Genomic DNA, 24,926 nt, shown 5'->3' with positions numbered 1-24,926 from the left:
TGAGGTACATGAACACTGAAGAGCATTGCTATGGAAAGCAAGCAGAAAAGTCATGACATCTCATAGACAAACTGTTAAGCCTTGCTTCCAGTTCAGGGACTAACAATGTCTTTGCTTTCCAGGTACTCTCTGTGTACACATGCTATATGCCCAAGCTGGACTCCTCTGCCTATCTCACCAGTAATGCCCAGGGCAGCAGATACCCATAGCGCATCCCAAGACCACAGTGAAGACTAGTAAGTGATGACTTCTCTATATTTTTTGAAAACAGTAAGAATAGTTCTCCGTATTTCCTCTCAGATCCTAAACTGTAGAGTTAATGTGCCTTTGAGGGCTGGTCTCAAGCCAACTTGTCTCTAGTTCAGTGTCCCCCAAATGAGACTGTAGATGTAAACTAATGGTGAGGGCACTCACCTAGCACCTTATTCAAGAAGTGAGCTCCCCACCACCCACCCTCAAAAGAAGACACGTATATTTTAAATAAGTGTTCTGCAGCACTTCAGCCAAAAATGAGAAAGGAATATTTTGGAGTATATTCTCTCTAAAAGGTAAGATGTGTCTTATGCAAGGGAAACAAGTTTAATATCTGAAAAATAGTTTTCCTTCTCCATGCAACCCTTCATCTACACTGCTCAACATGTAACCTAGTATTACAAAATCACCTACATTGACCTCTCAGAAGCTGATTACATCTTCGTCATGGTGGCTACTGCCACTACTACTTCTATAATGGAACAAGCATGATAGATCTTTGCTCCTCAATAAAATCTATCACATTCAGCCCATCGTAGTTCACCATGGGCTTCTGAAAGCTTTGTTAATGAAAAGAGACATGAAAAGAGACATAAGGTAAGAGACATCAGTAAGGAATGAATGTAAGAAAATTCAAGTGGAGAACTTCAAAAAGAAAGCTTCAGAACAATGAGTCCTCTTCAGTCTGTCCTTCCTTCCTTCCTTCCTTCCTTCCTTCCTTCCTTCCTTCCTTCCTACCTTCCTTCCTTCCTTCCTTCCTTCCTTCCTTCCTTCCTTCCTTCCTCCCTCCCTCCCTCCCTCCCTCCCTCCCTCCCTCCCTTCCTTCCTTCCTTCCTTCCTTCCTTCCTTCCTTCCTTCCTTCCTTCTCTCTTTCTTTCTCTTTCTCCCTTTCTCTTCTTCTCTTCTTTTCTTCTTCTGATTCTTCTTCTTCTTCAGGCAGAATAAGTTACTAGGACAAAAATTAATTTGGAGTGGTTCAATTTTGAAAATAAAGACAACATGCCACCTCTCCATCTCTCTCTCTCTCTCGCGAGCTTTCCTTTTAACAAAATTCTCCACTGTCAAAAACCTGTCAAGGGAGTTCTTGTATTCAAACAGACAGCAAATTAAACATATCACTAACCTCAGGGAACCTAGAAATACCAAAACAAGGGATATTTTTAGACTAGTTAGCTACTTGGGAGTGGCAAGTGTCTGCTCTTATTAAAATCTTACAACTGTTTCTCCCAAATGTCAAAATTGTAACGCCATTGACTGATACAGCTGAGATAACCTGAGCAATGAAATCCCACTACTTTAGGTGACAATGATCTCCCCATGACACTGCCATGGATCTAATTTACCTTTAAGAAAAACTAGGATTTCTTCCAAGTTGAATTAGAACACCTTCATGATCCAACTCATTGCCTCTTTTCTTAGGTTGCTCTTGAGCTTCAAGCAGAGTGTATGTACAGTGGGTGAATAAATTTGACTTTCTGGTCTGGAAGCTTTTTTTTTTTCTTCACTTCATGACCTTGCTCCTTATTCCATGATTTTCAGCATTCTGAAAACCAAGGACAGGACTTCTAGATGAGTAAAAGCTTATGTTATAATAAATGTCTCAGAATAAATTAGTATAAAAATCTATACACCATTGGCAGAAACCAACACCAATATTAGAAAATACAAAAGACAGTATATACAAAACCAGCTCTGTTGTAGTGAAAATGCATATAGGAACACAAAGAAAATCAGTGCCTGCATTATAAAAAATAGGGTGAGATGTTCATAAGCTCCTTTGCATTCTGGATGTCCTGGTTTCATCTGGGATAGAATTAGTTTTCATCCTAGTAGCTGGTATGGTGCTGTGTTTTGGATTTAGGATGAAAATAATGATGATAACACACCAATATTTCAGCTATTGCTGAGCAGCACTCACACTAAGCCATGAATTTTTCAACATCTTATGCTGCGCTGTCAGAGAGGATGATGAGGGTGCACAAGGAGCTGGGAGAGGACACACCCAGGACACCTGACACAGACTGGCCAAAGGAGTATTCTGTACAATATGGTGTTATGTTGAATAATTAATATGGGGTGGCTGGCTGGGGTGGGGGTGCTGCATGGGGTTTGGCTGGACTTGTTCAGCGAGTAGTGAGCAATTGCATTGTGCATCACTTGTTTTGTGTAATATTTATTATTATTATTAACCCTTCCATTCCTGTTCTCCTAAAAAGTCTTTATCTCAACCCACCAATTTTTTACTTTTTTTTTTTTTTTTTTCTTCTTTTTTTCCCCCCGATTCTGTTTCCCATCCCACTGCAGGTGGGAGGGAGGGAGTGAATGGCTGTATGGTGCTGAGCTGCCTGCTGAGTTAAACAACATTGGAGCATCCAACAACTGAGGGGATATTAGAGACCACAGGAGCTTTGTTGTTTCTGGTCCAACCATTCTCAAAGTTCGAAGGAGATTTGAAGGTGCCTAGACCACTAGGAGAAGACAGCAAGCTGGGAAGTCTACTTAGGGTACAGGAAGATATTTGAGACAGGGATTTCTTAGGAATAGAACTTTTTTGCACTCATGGGGTTTAGAGGATGGATGTGGAAACAGCATGTGTGCTTGTCTATATTGTGCTTGACTAATCTGAATGATATCTGGCAGAACTAGGCGTGCACAGTCCACAGCAGCCAGAGCTGGCACTTTGTCAGCTTTGCCCAGAACACAAACCTGAAAAGTTTGGGATTCAGTTCAGCCTCAAAAGCAGCATGCATGAGGAGGCTCAGAATTCCATAGCTAGCTTGCACTTACATAAGACTATAAAATTAATTAGTCTTATGTTATAAAATCCTGGTGATAGGTTGGTAGATTAATTGCAATGTAAAGCCTTGTAAAGGGGAGATATTAAAAAACAACAACAACAACAAAACACCGTGAAACAACAACAAAAACATTATATAGAAAAAGAGAATGTGAAAAAGAAAAAAGTATGCCAGTACTCCAAGCCTTCTCCTTTTTTTCTCTGTTTTTTGAATTAAACATAGAGGTTAAAACATTACGGGGTTTGACTGCTTTCAGTTTTATATATAAAAAAAAAAAAAAAAGAAGAAGCAGACAGCAGACAATATGGGCAACACATATTTATTGATTTATTTCCTGGTTCTTTTTTGAACCATTCAAATATGATGAGAAAAAATCTTGAACAAAAAATTCCCACAACTTCTAGTGCTCATCTCAAGCTTATACAGCCTACTCCCTTTCTTCTAAATGATATATGACTTCTCTTCCACAGGTTTATTTTTTTAAAAGTCAGTAAAATAGTATGGATTTCAACACAGAGAAAGTCTGTTACAGTCTTGAAAACCCACAACACCTTTATAAAATTGAAAGACACCATTCTGGGTCCTAAGCCTTCCATATCGCATTCAACAGCCAACACATTTTGGTGATAAAGCCTCAATACTTCCTAACATGGATTTGTCTATGTCATATAAGAAATATGCACACAACTTCAGAAAGTGACTTTGTGTACTATTACTTCTTACAGCAAAGTAATGGGCTCAGCACATTCCCTGAAATGCTTTTCATTGCAGAGGATAACTCTCATTTTTTGTTTTTTCCTGTTTCACAATAATGTGTTATTTCTTCATTTTGGTTGAAAATTGCTTGCATCAATAATGAGAACAGTGAATCTAAATTTCCACAGTTTTTTACTCAAGTGGTAGAAATTCCCTGAATGCAGCTATCCTAGATGAATATTTACATGTCTCTCACTCGGAGCCTTCATAACAATGTGTTTTGCCCTCAGTTGACTGAGAGGGCCTGAGTTTCAGAGAATAAGGCTTCAATGTTTCCTGAAAGTGTGACAGCTTCAAAGTATGTCCAATGAGACCCCAGAACCACCAGTCATTTTGGAAAAATGTTGTTGCTGTTCCTCTGATCCATTGTCTTTTTCAGTGTGGCACAACTGTGTTTGCTGCGCACAATTCCCAACCAAGTGATTGATGTGGAAGGCAAGCCAGGAAAATCTCTGCTCCACCCCATTTTGCATGTTCCATGGTCCAAAATGTTCAATAACTGCCCAGATGGGGAATATATTTTTTCCTTTCTGTTCCTCTATATATTCCTTCTGCAATTTGCATTATTATTGGGTCACTCGCATGCTATTTACTTCATTCTACAGCTGGTAACCCTTTAACAGTCTCCCACCTACAATACTGCTCTAGAAATGTCACCAGTGAATTCCTGCCATGAAATGTTCCTGTAAACAGGAAGAATGTGAGCAAATACATCCTTTGATTAATCCTTGCTACACACACACACACACACACACCTTGCTTTATAACCCAAATGAAATCTGCAAGCAGTCAAGGTGCTTGCATTCAGCCTTGTGTTGTAGTGACATCTGTGAAATGTTCTGCTCTCACTGAGGTGTTGTATAACCACCATTGCTACAGCTTATGTCTTCAGTTCCTTCTTAGGTTACATGACCAACACTGAGATTAGTAATAGGTTTTAAAAGATGTCTACATACTGATAATTTATCACATGCATATTACATAGATATATAAATAATGTGTACACAAATATATCAACTTCATTGCTGCACATGTAAGTACCTGATTTCCCATAATGAGCAATTTAAGGAAGCCTATACCCCAATAGATATTAAATACTCTGTCTGTACCAGAAGTCTCACTTTTCTCCTAAACATGCTACATTCACTGGGCTATTGGATTTATGATACTTCTCAACACCATGGTGCCTAAGCACCTTTTTATATTAAACCAAAATAAGTTGATTTTTTAAATTATTATTTTTTTATTTTTTTTTGGAGGGGGGTGCAGAGGGTATTAGTTTTCTAGTAAGACACAAGAAAAATGATCTTTGTAGGATTATTGCTTTCGGGTTTTATTTTATTTTATTTGTATACATATAGCATTTTGGTATCGAGGGATAAGCGTATTGCAAGTATTATCTTTGGAGCAAAAAAAATCCTTCTGCACCAATGTGCTTCTGAAGTAATTTCCTTTGCATAACGCTTAGTCTGCACCAGTGTAAACTGACAGCTGGTGATGTTTTTTTCTGGTAGTGGGTTTGTGCCATCACCAAGAACTGAGTTTCTCTCCAGAAACTTATCACCAGCCTGTGCAGAACCTGTAACACAGAGGTACCACCACTTCCTCCCAAGAGGAAACTGCAGCCTCAATTTCAGAGGAATTTTGCATGGTTAAGTACCCCTACAAATTTCTGGTCATGATCCCAGTAAGTCTGAAGAGGATGCAGTCTTGCAGCCTGAAGGTACATTATGTTTAACAGCCTTGATTGTGTCTTACTCTGTTAAAAGGACAACATTATACTAAATCTCCAGTAATTGCTAAACCGTTACACTTAAGCACACTTCCATGAAAGATATACAAGTCCCCAGGGATGTTCTGGCACAGGAGTGTTAAGTGCAGCATCCTTATTTTTTAAGTAGGTGATTCCTTGGTACATAAATGTCCCAGTCTGCTGCTTGCACAAAGGTAAGATGACCCTCCAGAGACATTAACGGGCTCTTTAACTCCTCCGTGCCTTATTCACAGCCAGGCAGCATCCCACCTCCCTGCTCCAGCCCCGCTTTGCTTATTTGTGTTTATGGTACACAAGGCGGTAGATAAACAAAAAGGTTTTAGACACTTTCTGTTCTTAGCTAAACCTTTTAGTTACACATTAGGGAACAGAAGTGTGGTACGACCCTCTGTTTATTTGTGGTTCTTTTAAGTGATGTCCAGAGACCTACATTTCATGGTTGTTTGAAAGTTTATATAACAGTGGAAAGCTGTTAAACAGCAGTTTACCTTCACTTTTTGTTGTTGTTGTTGTTGTTTTGTTTTGTTTTGTTTTGTTTTCATCGTGTAAAGGATTTGAAATTAACACTCAGTCTACCCTATTATTTTAGTTATTACTCAACATTCTCCAGGTTTTCTTTTCCCCCAGAATTTACGTTTCCTATAAGTAATTATAAGAGTATTCATGTCACCAAATATTAAGTAACTATGTGCTTTAAAATAGCCCTTGCAGCTTTCATAATTAGTTGCTGTTGAGCTCTGAGTTAAAAAAAAAAAAAAAGTTGTGATTGAAAATTAAAATCTGCATTCTTCACATTAGAAATATAAATGAGACAAAAAGTACTTTCATAGAAATCTCTTAATTTTATTTCCTTGTATTCTATTGAGTAATATGTAATTCAGTCTTTTAGATCAGCTGGAAATGTTTTTTGAAATGTTTACAACTTTCTTGCATGTCTCCCAGTTCCTAAAGCTTTGTCATGTTCAAACACCCTCAGGATCTCTCTAACACTGCACTGCATTCAGCGTATAAATTTTTGTCTCATGTCTGAAAGCTCCTGTTTTTTCCTTTACATAATTTGACCCAATTTTCCTTCCTTAAGTTAATGGTACTTTTGCATTGCTGTAGGATCCTACTTTTTCTTTGGTGTAGGATCTTTTTCCTGCTTTATATAGCTGCAGCTCTTTCCAACAGCAAATATTTCTTTCATTAAAAGTAAATAAATAAATAAATAAAAACACACCAATACGCAAAATCCAGACTAAATATTTACTTTATTTACAAGCCAGATCTTAATGCAGTATCACCTTGGGATACTGGATATATTGTTTTTCTTCAAATCTTCTTAAAATTTCAAGCTAAGAAATATAAGACAATTTAAATGTAAATCATTTATCATAAAAATTCGATTTTGATTTTAAAAAGTAACTAAATAATATCTGCCAAACTTTTAATGTAATGTATGCATTATTTTGGATCCTTATATTAAAATGAAAGAAAACCCACTTTTTAATTATAATTTTAAGTTTTTGGAAAATAACTTTAAACTTCAGCCTCAAAGACAAGCCTTAAATATATATATATATGTGTGTGTGTGTGTGTGTGTGTGTGTGTGTATATTTGTGTCCAGGATTATTTATTTACTTATTTATTTATTTTTCTGGGAGAACATTGATGGAATTCATAGTAAAAAAAATGTAATCTAATTCCATCAATTATTTTTGGAAAGCTCACATGACATAGTCATATCCCATCAATTCACAGTGATCATTAGAAGGCCAAATGAAAGCTACAGAATAATACAAACTAGAGCCAAAAACTTGAAATGGATCACTACACAAGGCCATACTTATTTTAGGTTAAAAAAAAAAAAAAAAAAAAAAAAAAAAAAAAAAAAAACATATTTTTCCCCTTATTACCTTTGTGTAATATTTCTAATTTTAATTACCATACTTTCTAAAACAATTTAAGGATAATGAATTCTCATGGTATAATGTTATGTGTTTACATTTTTTTTCTGGAACATTTCTGTAGCTTCAGACTCTCTGCTCCAAACATATAAAATGTTCTGCACTGCAAGGCAGTGGCAGAAATAAAATTTCTTAAGTTGCTGAAAACTCCAGAGTTTGTGAAGATAAATTTCTCTTGTTATCATACTTATAATTTGTCAAGCTATTCCTTCCATTCTCTAACCCTCCCTAAGTATATGTCCATATATATATTAGTGAACGACAAAACTGCAAATCCAGTCCCACCCCATGAAAACTGGCTGTATGAAACTTTGCTATAGTGAAACTCCACTTAGGTTGCAGCGAAATTAAAATCACAGAGCACGTTTCTGCTTTTTGAATGCGCACACTGCATTTGCAGAGCCTCTAGAAACTGCTGACAGCCAAGAAAACAGCCACACTGTTTAATAGGTAATAATAGCCACACTGTCTTAATAGGTAATAATGCTATCAGGGATTTCTGAGAACAATCACCAGTTCAGTTCCCCGTAGGAAGCAAGCAGAGGGACCAAGTCTATCTTTTGAACATTTAACCTAAGTTAGGCTCACAGTTAAAAGGCAGATGTGGTGCGAAAGCTCCTATTCACAGTTAATAACTTCCCCCTCCTCAAACATATGCCAAAAAAAAAAAAAAAAAAAAAAAAAAAAAAGACAGATTAAAAAGATATAAAAGCTTGTTTAGGCCAGCAAGTTGTTAAATTTCTAGAGCAAGGACAATTTTCTAAGTAGGATCATTTCCTCCAACAAGGTAACTCATGTAAACACCATCAGGGTCGTATTGTTTGTTCTGTGCTGCCAGATGGGGGATATAAACCATGCAGAAACAATTTCAGATTTCCACCCTGATTAGTTCATCTTGAATATTTTCACAGTGTGAATCTGGAAGTCAGAAGTTTACATAATGGTTATAAATTAGGGAGAAATCCTGCTGCCAAGAAAGTCACGCTCAGACAAACAAACTGTCTCCTTCCTAACATGTTTTAGGTGTTGCTTATCAAACACATTCTCAGCTGTAGGTGGAAAATAAAGAGCTTCAGCTCCTCAACGTTTTTTTGGGTTACTGTTTTTCCATCGCAGGCTATTTATTCCAAGCAATGATTTACCGAGTTAAAAGAAGACACCTCTCCGCACCGTCCCCATCAGCCGGGGAAGGGGGAGGCTTGCCACAGCCTGCAGCTCCCCCCGTGGGTCAGCAGAAAATCCACAGCTTGCAAAAGCCTTAGATGAGCTCTCATCTGAATCCTCGTCCAGGATTCACCGGAAAAAAAGCAAAACCTAACACCCCGAGTATTTCTACCAGGTGGCTGAGTGAGAGACCCGGTCCTGCACCCCTAAACTCCTTGTGTCCCAGAGGGTGGCTGCGGTGGAGGATGCCGCTTAGGCACCTTGCCGCTTAGGCACCTTGCGCCTTCCCAAACCTCTCCAAGGCACAGGTTTTGCTGGTTTTACAGTCATCCCAAAGCATAAACCTTAAAAAACAATATTATCTTACAAAATCTCAACAGAATGCCAGTTCTTATTAGAATCGATGGTTGTGGTTAAAATGAAAAAAATAAAATAAAATTAAATAAAATTAGAAAAACAAACAAACAAACAAAAATCACACACAAAACAACAGAGTAGCTGTGCAGTAGACAAATACCAGAGGAAGGTTTATGCAGAGGGAACTTTTGAGGACCAGGCAGATGGAGTAAGCAAAAGGTGAAGTTTATACATTCTTTCCAATTGACTTGGCTGAGTGATAAAGCCAGCAAAAAGCTTTTATTCAGCAATCATTTTGATCTAAAATTCTTTGTGTACCAGTTATGTAATTGAAATTTCTGGTTATTATAAGTACGGGGGTGAATTCTGCCCTCTAATGTATGCACAAGTTCAGCTTTCCTTTAGGATCATCTGGGTTAATGTACGTGTGTGTCAGGACAGAATTTAATATTATCTCTGGTGAACAGTGAACAACGTTAGGTCAAACAAGCCAGTTTCATTTAATACTAAGCACGTTTAAGAAGAAATGTCAGAGTTCAGTTCCGCTGGCTCGCGATATAAATCAGGAATCAGTGAAGCCAGACACCTACCCTGCTCTTATACTAATTTTGCACTAGGGTTACTCTGCTGAAATAAATCAGTTCTTTACGAGAAATCCACGCTATGAGCAGTTCATAAACTTTATGCAAACAAGGAAATCATGCTGTGTAGGTGAGTAAATTTATTCATGTGGTTTAACTACTTGCTACAGTTACATACTTTTGTTTTCCTGCTGCTGAATTTTTTTGAGCTGAAAATGCCTTTTCTTTTTAAAGGAAAATTTTGCTGAACATCCCTCTTCTCTTCTCTTCTCTTCTCTTCTCTTCTCTTCTCTTCTCTTCTCTTCTCTTCTCTTCTCTTCTCTTCTCTTCTCTTCTCTTCTCTTCTCTTCTCTTCTCTTCTCTTCTCTTCTCTTCTCTTCTCTTCTCTTCTCTTCTCTTCTCTTCTCTTCTCTTCTCTTCTCTTCTCTTCTCTTTCTCTTCTCTTCCTTTTTTTTTTTTCTCTTCTCTTTTTTTTTTTTTTCCCTCCTCTCCTCTCCTCTCCTCTCCTCTCCTCTCCTCTCCTCTCCTCTCCTCTCCTCTCCTCTCCTCTCCTCTCCTCTCCTCTCCTCTCCTCTCCTCTCCTCTCCTCTCCTCTCCTCTCCTCTCCTCTCCTCTCCTCTCCTCTCCTCTCCTCTCCTCTCCTCTCCTCTCCTCTCCTCTCCTCTCCTCTCCTCTCCTCTCCTCTCCTCTCCTCTCCTCTCCTCTCCATCTCTCTTTCCTGACACATGTAAAGACTATGGACTATATACATGAAAAAGTCCTCAAACATATTTTCAAAAATTTCTAACCTCATAATAGGGTAATAGTTAAAATAAATAAATAAATAAATAAAATTTCTCCTGTTAACTTTTTTTTACATAAAGAAACGATGACACTTTTCATACAGAAGAGCAGATCGATTCCTAGAACATAGTGGGCAGAATACCACCCCATTTAATCTGTAGCTTATTTGGTCAGCTTTTGCCAGGTGGTAATGTTTGTGTTAGCATCTCTCCTCAATATCAGTTGTATGAAAATATCCCCCATGCTAAAGGACTTCAAAGAGCTAAAACACACAGTAAGGAGTGTTTGCTATACTTTTAGATGAGATTCCCATGATCACACTCAATGCATTTGCTGATTATTATTATTATTTTTTAATCCTCTGCCAAGCTTGGGACATGTACCCCCACTACGTGTTTCCCTGCCTCAGTTTCAGGGGGCTGAGCAGTGCAGCCCCACAAAGCAGGGGCCAGAGGGGCTACACAGCTGCAGGGTTCAGGCTCTGCCGTACCCACAGCCTTGTAGCTGCAGCTTCTGGAGGTGGAAAACATTTTCTCCTTCGAGCTGATGCCGGTGCCTGGATGTGTGAGCGCCCCAAGGGGCCGCGGGGCTGCTGTGGGACTGGGACGCCCCGGCAGGGGCCTAGCTGCTGCCAGGGCCTTTTGACTCTTGTCCCCTTCACAAGCTGTTAAATGGCGCCTCCTGCCTACCAGCGAAAGAAAATTGCCTTGAAAAGCTTTGCCACTCAAGTTCTTGACCATTACACCACTGGGGTTTTGCCCGTCACACCACAGAGGTTGCACCTGAGATGTCCTGGTGGGCAGTGTCCCCCCACCCTGACAGGGGACAGCGAGTTGGCCAAGGTGCTGTAGGGCAGAGGCCCAAGTTTTGCTTGGTGCCCCAGCACAGCTCAATGTGTCTCCCTGCCGCCCCATCAGCCCCTGAGACACCCACAGGTGTCTGAAGTGATGGGCCTGGGGTACTTGTGCTGGGCAAGCATGGTCCAAGTGACCCACCTCCCTGGCTCAAGGTCACAACAGGCCAGAAAGGATGTGATCAGTTTCACCTAACTTTAGACATCTACAGTGTAGGCATGCACAGACCTACATCCACTCTATGGTGCCTCCATGCCATGGGTTGGGAAGGGCAGGTATGGCCACAGTCCAGCATAACTCACTCTTGAGCACACACCTGAACAGACCAGAGAAATTGCCTCCCATAAGTTCTTGTTTTCATTGCTAAAGATTTCAGGAAAAGAAAAATATTTTGCAGAGGTCCAAAGTCTAACAGCAAGGTGAGCTGACCCTATTTGCAGATCCAAGGTATAGCAGATGCTGTCTGGTAGGACCTGGCCTCCTCTTGGATTATTAGTGCCTTCCTCTGCTTCCTGCCTGCATACCACAGAAAATCTGAGGAACACCTAACTATTCAGACACCCAAGTCACTATCCTTGGTTAACACCTAGCAAATTTTGAGCCACTGCACCATTTGCTGCTGTGGTGCAATAGAGAAGTCTTAACTTTGAGGCAATACAGCATTTCGCATAGATGTTGATTGCAGAAGAAGAAAGGGAAGCAGACAAGATCTTTCTTGAATGAAGAAATAGTGTCTGTATAATTGATTAAATATTTTTCTTTTGTTTTCTCTAGTGTTAGTTATTATAAATTGCCATGACCTCACAATGCTGATGACATTCATGCCTGCATGAGTTCTGCTGCATACAGGTTCAGGGTTGCATAAATTAAATGAGTTTCACAGAATCATAGAATATCCCGAGTTGGAAGGGACCCATAAGGTCCCTTCATCAAGTCCAACTCCTGGCACCGCACAGGTCTGCCCAAAAGTTTAGACCATGTGACTAAGTGCACAGTTCAATCACTTTTTAAATTCAGACAGGCTCGGTGCAGTGACTTTTAAGGATAAAGTTTAAGGATTTTTGGAGGATAATGGTATAGCCAGGCTTCTATAAAATACATGCTGAACACAAGTTATTATTATTATTATTATTATTATTATTATTATTATTATTATTATTATTATTATTATTTGTGTAAGGGAATGTGTTTTCACATGTAAGTACATTGGCTCCATTTTTTTTCCCACTATATATCACAGTAACTCTTGGACAAAACTCAGGGGAAATAGGGAAGGCAGTATTAAGCCTCTCAGAGTTAACTCTGCAAATTCCCAATTTTCACACTTTCAAAAGTGTTTTTGTTTGTTTGTTTGTTTTTTAAATGTCTAATGCACCCAGTTATTATTTAGTTATTATTAGTTAAGCATTATATGTTATTATTTAGTTATTATTATAGTTAAGCATTATATGAAGTGTAAATATTACAAATCTAATAGGGACTAGAATAGGTGATTTTAAACATAAGGCATAAATTGCTCACACATACTTCATTGCATCATTTCTTACATATATGGCAATACATTCAAGTGGATATAGAAAGCTATTCCAGCAATATTGAAAAGGACACATTTTAGTCCTCACATCTAAATGTACTCCCCCTGAGCTTTCTACCCATAATATATAAAGTGCACCACCTGGACATTTTAGCCCTGAAGAAGATGACAGTACTTCAGTCTTTTCAAAACATCTCTGAACTATGTCAAGAAACAGTTCTGGTTCTGCTCAGTTACGTTACTCAGTCCTGTGGATGATATCTATCTGGTCTACGAATGCTTATGAAATCAAAAAGTGCAGCATGTACCATAATTGCAGGCATTTGGATCAGCACATGCAATAAGCGTTCTCAGAATATCTCCAAGACTCACACTCTGCAAAGCACTGCCTCTCTCTTGTAAACACAACTAACTCAAGGAAGAATGTATAAACTCTCCTTTCACTCAGCTTTGCCCTTTTTCTCTCTTTAGTAGAGGAAGAATCTCCGCTTAATGCAGTTATATCTTTGGTGACTATACATCTGCAGCCTTTCAAGAGACAGTTGTTCCCTCTCAGGCTCTTTCTTTCAGGTTCTAATAATAATAATAATAATAATAATAATAATAATAATAATAATAATAATAATAAACAAACAAGCAAACAAAACACCACAGACCATGAACCAAATCTTATCTAAAAGGATTATCTTTCCTATGAAGTTGGAAAAAGGTATTTACCTGATTCCCAGCAATGATATTTCTCTAATCTCTCTCTCATGCTAGGAACATCACATTTCTGCAATAATGCTATCTCTAAGCCACTGCAACACATGCTGAGCAATTATCAGAACCTATTTCTGGATTTTCCAGAGGCTTTCAGAATTATCCAGGTGTGCAGTCAGCTTGTATAAAAGCATATCCACTGTAGATAACATTCATGTCTTATATAACTACTATTTTTTTTTTTTTGGTCTTTTTTTATTTTCATTTAGAAAAGTCATACACTGAAAAAGAGACGGACTGCAGGCATACTGAGACTGCTTAGAGCTTTTAATGCATTTGCCATTCACATGAGCAAAATTGAAAAGGGGAAGATTTTTTGAGTTGTCATTAAAATATTATAATTATCCTGTTTCTTTTTGTTTATAAGGCATTTTGGTTAAAAAAAAAAAAAAAAAAAAAAAAAGTTGTTAAAAAGAAATTTAAAGTTATTTTATAAGCAGGCATAATATACCATTTATATACAACAGGGAATGCAAAATTTTCTCGAAGTTATTCACATTTTTTTCTAATGATGCCTTTTTTTTTAAGAAAAAAAAAAGAAAAAAAAAAGTAAGTAGAGAAATTGCTGCTGTGCTTGATAATTTCTCTATTTAAATAGCACTAAATAGATTTTGAACTTCAAAAGTCTTTTACATGAGATGGAGAATGGAAGGGTGAGTGGAAACCATTACCAGGACTACTGCTTGCTGGAATCAATTTTCTGCAAGACTGGTTTCACAGTGCCACATCACATCAGATAACATTTTGATAATTGTATCTTTTCAACATTAAGAAAGAAAAGGATTTTGCTATTTCTATGTATAATTTACAAAAATATAACAGAATTCAGCATGAGTATTGCTGAAAACCGTAAAACCACAAGAGCCAAGAATGTGTTCATAAGCGAATTTCAATGTGACAGCTTCTGCTATGCCAGTTTCCTCACAGCTATTCATATGCTTATTGGTCAGGTAAGAGTTAATTGGATTCTGCAAAAAATCAGAAGTAGCCACTGAAAAGAAAAGCTTATTCAAGCCTTATAGAGAAAATACTGGTAAAATACCAAGTCATCACAACAGGCTTATCATGCTTTATCAGAGTGGCTGAAGAAATATTTTCTATTTTTCTTTATAAAAAACAAACAAACAAACAAAAACTTTGAAAACAACAGCAACAAAACTTAGGCTGAAACTGAAGGATGTGTACAGAAAGAAATTTTTCAGCAAAGGGATTGTTTTTCACATTGAGTATGCAGCATTACAACACATAAGGAAATCTTTTCTGAAAGTCAGAACATCTGTAGCTACAATTACAATGCCTATAGTGCATTACAATGCCCAAGTTTAATTGGGAAACTCACTGTAGAAGACATTTAGACTCATAACAGGCTTCTTCAATCAGCGATGTCTGTTCCAGTCCTCTTCATCAAAGGCAACGTGGGCATCTCCATGGCTGACAGCAGCAGGACCAGGTTTGTAGGCAGTAAACCATTTGCCATATTGTACCAGAGGAGTGGGCTCTGGTCTAAGCAAACATTGTTGGGGCTGAGGAGTCAAAGGCAGGGATGCTGCCCTGAGAGACACCAGTTCTGTGGTTGCAGCAGTGGTTGGTGGGGGAATTTTAGCTCATTTAACAGTTCCATCTCTGTAAGTGCTTGTGTGGGTGATTCAAGAGCATCACAGTCTGCTCAGACTCAGTGTTCCTCACCAACTCTCTCTAACTGCCAAAAGTGGAAGATGGGAGAGGGACCACACATAGCCACAGCTCCTGCATGTTAACAATTAAAATCTGCCTGAAAAAAAAATAACAATGAAAACTCTTAGCTATGTCATATTCATTCCCTCACACATGAATTACGAGGTGAGCCCTTACTTATGCACATATTTTTGATATCACACTTCCCACACTGTAACATAGTCTCATTTTTGTATTTATTCAATGTAGGCTGGCTGGCAGAAAATGATACACTTTAGGTTTTCATGAATATGTTATGTGCACATAAATTTGGTGTGGTGGGCGGAAGAGAGACCATGGGTCAGGCACATGAATAACTGAGAAATAGAAATAAGTAATGGCCATAATATCATTTTTTGTCTTCTAACAGCTGAAGACAGAGTTGACTGGATCACCTGCTCTCCGTAGCTGCTCATATAAGTAGATGCTACAAAAAGAATTTGAATTAAGAGCTATGGGTGGCCTTTAGGTCATGGGCAGTAGCTGCTTAGATTTCCCTGCATCTATTTCCAAAGTAAAAAAATGCCTGCATTTGATGACCATCAAACATGTGGGGAAATAAAATAAAATAAAATAAAATAAAATAAAATAAAATAAAATAAAATAAAATAAAATAAAATAAAATAAAATAAAATAAAATAAAATAAAATAAAATAAAATAAAATAAAATATTACAGAATGGGAACCAGCAGCAAGAAGAAAATCTTACAATTAGAGACCAAACCAGAGGTTCCCAGCGCTGTGTAGCAGGCCCATGTCAACATAGTTCAGGGTGGTACAACATAATGGTGTGTGCACAGGCTCCCTAATATGGCTAATACACGGGCTTGTAGGCTCTCAGTTCATAAAACAACTTCCCTGTCACGGATCCTCCACATTCTTGTAGGTCTAGTGGCAAGGCCATTGTACTCCTCCTGTCTTGCCTTGATTCAAAGATGCTTTTGGGAAGAAATCCTGTCTGTGCAGCAGGAGTGTTTGCCCTGTGTCTTCCTTCTGCTTGGTTTCCTCCAGCCCTCCTGAAGGCACTGGTTCCAGGATGGTGTTCTTAAAACAGTTGCTGCTGACAAAACAAACCCAAAGCCAGCTCTGCTCTGTGCAGCACCAGCTATGCAGGTGAGTGATATCAAGAAGCCCGGGAAGCTATTTACAAGGAAGGGACAAGAAGTGTGTTGTACATGCAGTGGGGTGGCATTTGTCAGGCTCAGTGTAGCCAGCTATAGTCTGAAGGACTGCAGCAGAGGAAGTTTCCCTATGTTCCCTCCCGTGTGCTGAGCACAAGCTCAGCAGCTGGAGGTAGGTAGTTCCAGGGTACATGGTGATTCATTTAGCAAGTAGATATAAAAATGGGTCAGATTCTTCGCATTGTAAATATACTTTATCTCCATTTTTTTTTTTTTTTTTGGGGGGGGGGTTGTTTGTCGGTTATAGTTTTCTTTTTTAAACAAAGCTCCACCAATAACTTTTCTATTATTTATTTTTCAAAAGTACAGACATTAAAAATGCAGATTGCACACACTATGGAGTACTGATGTTTTCACAAAAAATAAGGGTTTAGTCTTTGACATGGATGAGCCATTTTGGAGAATCTCTGGATCATGAGAAAGTTTCACGAAATGGAAGGAAAAAAAAAAAAAAAGGAATAAAAATATCAAAGAAAAGTAAACAATCACATCCAGCCACAACTAGGAAACATTCAGATGCCCTTCTAAGCCCAACATAGGGTTAGTTTAGGTTAGTTCACCAACTATTATTTATTGGTAGGGTTTCTTGACTCCCATAGTAACACAACCTTGCTCCAGCTAAACATTTGTTGTACAGTTTCTCAGTATGATTCTTCCCATGACAGTTGTGGCACAAGTTCAGCAGCAATCACCAGATGGCACTGTTACAGCTTCTTTATGAATAATTTTAATGGTCTTTCATAAGAAGCTGTTGCAAGTAGCAGAAAGATCAATTTCAGGCTTAGTATATTAATCATAGTTAGCATATAGGCTTTGGTTCTCTTGATTTCGTTTTTTTTTATTATTATTATTTTTATTTTTATTTTTATTTTTATTTTATTTTTTTTTTCCCCTAGGAGCCCTGCACTGATGTTTGGGTTGAAATTCTTGACAGCAAAGTTTTGTGGCAGTGCTGTTTGTGACAAGTTCCTGTCAAGACTGATTTATATGGCAAAATCAAGCAAGCAACATTAAAAATAAACTCTGATGTGCCTTGCTAATTTCTTCTATGTAAAAAATGATGTATTACAGTCTGAAATCTGCTGTGGCTCTCAACAAAGCCACATTATTATGGTGCTCTCTTGTCAATAGATTTATGAAGTTTTGCAGATTTGGAAACAACTATTTCCAAGATATATATATGAAAACAAAACAAAACAAAAACCCTTCTCTTTAAGTGGATAAAGATCAGAGAACTGTCAGAAGGTTACAAAGTTTCATGAAAGATAGCTCAAATTTCAGAAGCTTATGACTACAAATTTAATGTGAGCATCGTTTGTTGGGAAATATTAGGTATTTTCTCCTTCGAGCTCTAGTTTGGCATGTTGAAAAAAAACATCATGTACCATCTTAATCAGAACAAGGATAACAAAGGAAATGATTTTTAACACTGAAATTGTTTTAAACTAAAGTTTCCTTTAAATTTTCTAAAGTTCATAGTGTTTGAATCTCTTTCTATATTTTTAAAGATAACTCATGAAAGAAATGAACTGCTTATCTGGAGGTGAAAATAATTGTACTGCATTTTCAACCATTGCAATTGTATACATTATGCTGTTTATTTATATCCAGTCAGCCATGTAACTCTCAGGTACAGTATCCAGATGCTCCCGTCTGCATTTCTAAACTTCTGCGCCAGTTCTTGTGTCACCTGCTGAAAGAAAATGATCTGACTGTCTGCAGATTGAGCAGCCACTTCTTTGAAGCAGTTACCAGTGCAGCTTCTGACTCCAGGTCTCTGCCAGCATGCGTTCAACCAGCCTGCAGACATCAGTAGCTGGCTTTCCCCCACTCTGAGGCTTCACGTTAAATTGCTGTTGAGACTCCATGACATAAATTAAGAACAGAAAAACCAGTTTTAAGCTTACGGCTCTGAAGAAATCACCAAACGAGTTCTATTTTGGCAGCCTGCTGCTCACAACTCAGAAAATACGACAGCAAAGCAAATCACATGTCCAGTGTGTGTTTTATAACCCGCCTCAGACTAAGCCATCTTGTAGGCACATGCTTGACTATTTTTAGTGGCTGTGCTCCCGCATATATGGCAAAGTCCTTTAGCATTGGCTACTCACTAGGGGCTACTTGAAAAGTAGCAAGAGATGTCAGTTGCTGGAATTTTCACTGAAAATAATAATACCTGGATTTCAGATTTGCTGTGCAGCTTTGCCAAAGTGCAAATGAAGTCAGCTCTGGCAATGTGATGATTCACTGATTGCTGCCTTCAGCCATGAAAGCTCAGGATCTGACTGTGTTTTATTTTCATCACCATTACAGCATTATTTTAAAGATACACCATTGCTCGTGGGAACGTTGGTTTTCCAGGGTGTGCATCTGGGAATCAAACATTTCTTCCCCAGCTCCAAGCAGGCACTGTGGCAAATCCAGAGGACCTATAACTGACACGTCCCATTAGTCATAGAAACATCCCACTAAAATTAGCGGCAGCTTTTCATCTTTATGGGCCTCATGCCTCGGTCCATATGTAGAACATACAAAATGGATTTTTCTTTTCTTGGCATGTAACCCCGTCTTTCCGGTACTTTGGTTCCAGACCTTCATGAGCAACGCAGGTGGCTTTTGTTGCTCCACAGCTCATATTCTTGACAGTTACTGCATCTACACAATACTTCTGGATTCAGCCAGGCTGAAACATTCTCACAAACAGTTACTTAAGATTATCAGCATTAGCACATAAATATAATAATAATTAATAATACTTTGGCTTCTTGAAGATCCCCTGTGCTGCTCTGTTGGCTCTGTTTCAACAGCACCTAAAAAGATGACAGCAAGGGCTCCCCCATCCGTGTCTTGTTTTTTAAACTATAGATGGTTTGTTTCTTAGGTGTGCAACAAAAGTGCAGCCAAAAGCTACTGCGATTTTCACTTTCAGAGCCCAAGGTTTTCATGACCACCTCACATTTGGGACTGTATCTGTTTATTCATTTGTTGAGTCCCAGCTGGAGACAGTTCAGACATGATTTTTGGAGGTGTTTGCCACTTAACAGCTTCCATGTGAGCCAAGGAGAACTGTGACTGTGCAGCACTGTTCTTAATGTAGCTTCTGGTTTTTGAAATGAGCATACTCTACAAGAGGCCATTTCTACGGTGTTTACCTCATCTTTATTCTGAGTCTAAATTTATAACAAACAATGACCTGAATTATTTCTGCATCATTCACTGCCTTTGTGAAATTAATAAAGAACACAAAGAGATACTTTACTTCATTAATACATATCAAAAAGAAAATCCAAGGCTTCTGAACCCTGCAATTCTTGATTTTCTTGTTTGCTGCCTCAACATACAGGTCAAATACAGAGTAAGACTCTCCTTTTCCTGTGGAGTGGTTACTCTGAAGCAGGGATCAGGCTGTGGTGAGAACTCTGCATCATCATTGCTTTACCTGGCTTATAATCTCAGGATTTTATTTTCCAGTGTAATCAATATTCAAATTTTCCAAAGCACTTTATCTAATCAGAAGAGACAGCAATGTGCCAAATTTCCCTAGTCAAAGTCCCAAAGCCACATTTTTCAGTTTCAAAAGGAAACAAATAAATAAATAAAATAGAACAAAACTCAAAACAGTAGTTGGAGCTAACTAATAACACAGGTATCATTTTTATTTTTATTTTTATTTTTATTTTTTTAATCATACCATGCAATGGAGTGCAATAAGAACAATGGTTATACCCATTGAGAAATAGAAAAGGTGATTCATTTTAGTTTGGAAAGAAACAGCAGTGTGTCTTGGTGTTGCTAATAAAAGCTTTTAGGGTTTTGCTCCCTGCAGGCTTCATGGCAGTAATCAGCAGTGCTTCTGTTAGCTCATTATCAGCATTGCTGGCAGCAGAGGAGGGAGAATTGGTTGCACATTCTGATTATTATTGTCATTGTAACACTTTATATTAAGTCTCTTTCAACAAAGGATTTACAAGCCGCATTAGAGACAGTACATCAATAGAAGCTGTTACAGAATCACACTGTAACTATACAGACTGATTAGTCTTTTATTGACAGCCTATGAAAAATTTACTAACCACCCACTGACTGTTTGTAAATGGAGCTGAAGTATTCAGACTCATACGTTTGAAGAACACGAGGGACCGTTTGGAGGATGTGCTCCAGTTTCTCACTGAACACAGGTCACAATGTCTTGCCAGAAGAGTCCTGCGGTGAGCCAGCCATTTCTGGATGAACTAGTGCATCTTTCCTAGAACATCATCCATTCTGGACCCAAAGTTTTCAAGAATCCTTAACAACTCAGTATGAAGACTTGTAAGAAACAGAACTCATGCAATTCCAGATTTCAGTTATTAAATACCCTACAACAGTAAAGATCCTTCCATTACTGAAACCTTCACCCTTCTCTCTTACTCTTTCTTTCACTTGATCTATGTTCTATATAAAGTAAAAAATCATTACCCAACATTTAGGTTTTGGTAGGATCTGAGCTCAGTCCAAACCAGAATTCAGTCATGCTGAAGGTAACACATCCTTTCAAAGATTACACAGGCAACATGAAACAGATGGATAAAAACCTTGTAGGCTGGTCACAGAGAAGAAAGTAAAGGAGTAATGGGATACATACAGCTCTGAGCCACTCACATGCCACACTGAGATGTTTCCCCATCACTGCACCTGCAGAGGTACCTCCTTTAGGAAAGCCCTATGAAAAATGTCTGAAAAACTAAAAGAATCACTGTACATTAATTGTGTAGCAGATAATAAGTGCAAGCTCTACCCACATCACCAGTATTCCTCTATTTATGAGCTATGGATCATAACCTGCACTTCTTATGAGGCTGCTCTGCCGTCCCTACTCCCTCCTATGCTTCTCTGTAGCAAGCTGTTCTTTTTTTGTTTGTTTGTTTGTTTTTCCAAAGCACAGAGGCCTGGCATGGAAACCCCAAGGTGCTCTTCAAGTTGTGTCCTAAAATAAATTGGATCTCCTCTTGTTTTTCTTGAATAAGTGCAACGCATTCTAAGTATTTCTTTGCCAAGGTATTTAGAAACGGTAAAGCTGGGAGATGAAGAGTGCTGGAAGACTGGGCTTGAGGCAGTGCACTTACTGCAGTGGTATTCTCCCACCAGCTGTTTCTGTTTCCCTGTAATTTGTTCAGGATTTGCATCAGGACCTCTGAGTTCACCTTCTGCAAAATATTTGTTAATTTTTTTTCTCTCTTTCTCTGAGACAAGTGCTCCCCCCTCCACCCTGACCCAACCTCTTTTTAAGTAGAATAGTTTGCCAGTGGATTGGAAACAAATTAGTACCATGTTGGCAGGGCTGGGCTGCTTGATTCCCAGACGTGTTTCTTGTATTTTTAATTTTTTTTTCATTGTGAAAATAACAGAGATGGAATGACGTATTCAAGGAGCTCCTTTGACAGAGGCAGATCTAAAAAGAATGTATTCATCCTCCACAGTTGTAAATGTGGTGTGTTCCCACTGGCTACAGTATACTCCCAACATCATAAGGATGGTGAATCTTTAGAGGACTCACAATTTAAGTTCCAGTGACTGGCAGTCTTCTTAAAATCTTCTTAATTGATGGATCTGCTTACAGACTGCCATTTACATACATCTGCCTAATTCCTTCTTTCTTACAAATCTTAGCCTATTTGCCATGGTCATGAGATTTAATTTTTGCTATGTTCTTTGAACATCAAGACATTTTCCTGATGTAGGAAAGCTGAGGTATAACAATCAATGCAATTCACACATGAAGCCTGGGTTGAAATAAGAAAGAGACAGTTAATTTTCACCCATTTTTATAAAAACAAAGTTCAGAATATTCACTTCAATACATTTTGAGGTTAAGCTAACTAAATCTAATGTAAAACTGAAATGAAGAAAAAAAATCTAGGTTAAATGAAGTATTTTAAGTCAAGCAGAGTGTTTAATTTGATCAGAACTGAAAAACCTTTTCTTTCATTTTCATTTTGGCATAAACAACAAAGAGGTCATTTTGGGTTGACCTGAAATAATTTTTTTCTTAGTTCAGCCAAAGAGTGGAAAGATTAGTTATTTAGACAGCACTACTCCTAAATTCAACTACTATGCCATTTCCAGCAGGCTATCCTTCCTGCCTTAAACGAGCTTTTCATCCTTATATATACGTTTATAACAACTGATGAGAGAAATATTGAGTAATCACATAGGTCCTAGTCAAAGTTTCAAAATTCCTTTAACTGTTTGACCTTCCTTTCTTGGAAGTGAATCCTATGTATGTGTAATTTATTCATAATTCCAGTTCATGAGACCTTTTTGTTGTTGATTGTGGCCATTTGTTGGTGTTGTTTTAAAAATAAAAGCTTTCCATATTAATTTGTTCCATCTCTTGCTTCATGGGACATAATTTACAGTGATGTGCCTGGCCCTAAATGAATGCAGGTTAGCTTACAGTAGGAAGGACTGTTGGAAAAAATACAATGAATTGTCCCCAGAATAAACAAACAACTTTTCAATTTGGGTTCTGCCAATGGCTCTTTGATAATGAATATAAAGGAGCAGGATGTTTGCTGACCATGCTACAGATGTCTAATGTTTCAGTCATGTTGAATGAATCACTTTGGTTCTGTTGGCTCACAGAGAAGTAAATAGTCTTTTTCTGATTCATCTTCTAAAACGATACTGCTTTGGAGAAGCTATTTGTGAAACTGAGTGCATGGAACAGTCTGTTTGTTCTTTTTAATTCCTTCCCCGTTTTTCTACTTATAACACCTTTTCTGACATAAGCATGTGCAACATAAACTTTGTGTCATGTGTTATAGGGTAGAAAATCTAAAATGCTAAACACACTAGTGCACTTTGGGTAACACCTACAATCATAATGAAGTGTTTCCTGGCACACTGCATTCTGCACCTTAAATCACTTTTATATTGAGCTCCAAAAGTTTAAGGTCTTTTTTGAGTTACGTTAGTGCCTGAGGAAAGGGAGCTGGGCCATGGTAGACAACCAGGGCAGTAGGTGGAGGTGGCTACCAACATCAGCATCACCAGTTTGTGGTGTTGGGCTGAACTGTGTCCAGAGGTGCTACCCAACATTGGGACAGGAGTGCAAGACCAGAAGAGTGATGTTCTGCCAAGCAAAGCTGTAGGGAGGGCAGCCTCTTGGCCAGAGCCAAAGACGGATGAGGAGCAGCTGATTGCAGAAATGTCTTTTACCAAAATACCAGGTTCCAGAATAAATTTGTTTGGAGCTTAGCATTAAAACCCTATTTCAGTTCTGTATTTAAGTGTGTGCCCATCTCTGAGAATATGAGGCACTACTTTATGGTCAGTGGGATTTCTCACATTCTTAAAATGGGTATGTACTTCAGAAGCTAATTTGGAGCATTTTCAAATATTTTTAGGAACAGAGAATGCTTAGAGAGAACTAATACAGTAGAAGAAAATAAAATGGCAAAAAGAAAAAAAAAATAAAAGAAAGAAAAAAGAAAAGAAATGAAGAAAATTAAAACATCAAACGTCAGAAAAAAATCACATGAATTCTGAAAATTGACCCAGATACCAATAATTCTGACAAAAACCTAGGCACATTAACACACATTAGATATAACATGAATTTGAAATGCATTGGAAACATTAAAAATGTCTAAACTGTATTAAAAACACCTAACTTGAGAAGATAATACACTTTTTTCCTTGATTACACTGGAATTAAAAGTGACAGATTTATATTTTATTTGGCAATGATGATTTTTATTTTCAAAATTTTCAGATTTGCTGATTGCTAAACATTTACCAGAACTGCCTGACCTTCTGATAGCCCTGACCAAGCCATAACTCCTATTCAAATTAGACTGTGTGCAATCTTGTCTTTGACAATTACCAAACTACAAGAAAGTTGTTGGCCTTAAGAGAAAAAGACCCAAAGTTCCATTGCAAATCAGTATGATATGGATAGACATTATTAGATTATTATTAGATAATGTCTATCCATATAGACATATGTTGTCAAGGTTGCTTTCCATATGATGGTGCAGTTTTCAACTATTAATTGTATCTGTCATTTTATTAGCATTAAACTATTATTGTTACTATTGATTTAGTACCTTGAATAAAATCCGTTAGTAGTATTCATTTTTGCTGCTTTTAGTAACTCAGAAATGCTAGAAAAGGTTGTTCCACCAATGCAATTCCAACAACTTGTGTCTACCTCCACAACCTCATGTAACTGTCTTAAAACTAATGGACTTTAGCATCAAGATTAATTTACCAAGCTGCAGCAGACTAGTAAAAGTGATAAAGTAAAAGAGATAAAACAGGTTTACAGCTGACTGTGCTAAGAACACAGAATATTTAGAGATTTCACAATAAAAAAAAAAAAAAAAAAAAAAAAAAAAAAAGGATTTTACAATAATCTAGGTGAAGAAAGGAAACAGCCATGAAAGAGAAAAAAAATGTGTACTGTTGGGTACATTAGAAATACT

At 37.9% G+C, this 24,926-nt stretch overlaps 1 long non-coding RNA gene across 1 annotated transcript in view; it reads right to left on the bottom strand.

The window, feature by feature from the left end:
* LOC311433956 overlaps positions 1 to 15,291 on the bottom strand; it is a 128,662-nt gene extending 113,371 nt beyond the window's left edge. Inside the window, exon 1 of the long non-coding RNA XR_014691115.1 lies at positions 14,904 to 15,291. This is a non-coding gene — a long non-coding RNA (uncharacterized lncRNA). The remainder of the gene's footprint in view (positions 1 to 14,903) is intronic.
* Between the last annotated feature and the right edge of the window lie 9,635 nt (positions 15,292 to 24,926).

Source organism: Aythya ferina, assembly GCF_964211825.1.
Source record: "Aythya ferina genome assembly, chromosome: 3".
Classification (NCBI taxonomy): domain Eukaryota; kingdom Metazoa; phylum Chordata; class Aves; order Anseriformes; family Anatidae; genus Aythya; species Aythya ferina.
This window is presented reverse-complemented; position numbering and strand designations above follow the sequence as displayed.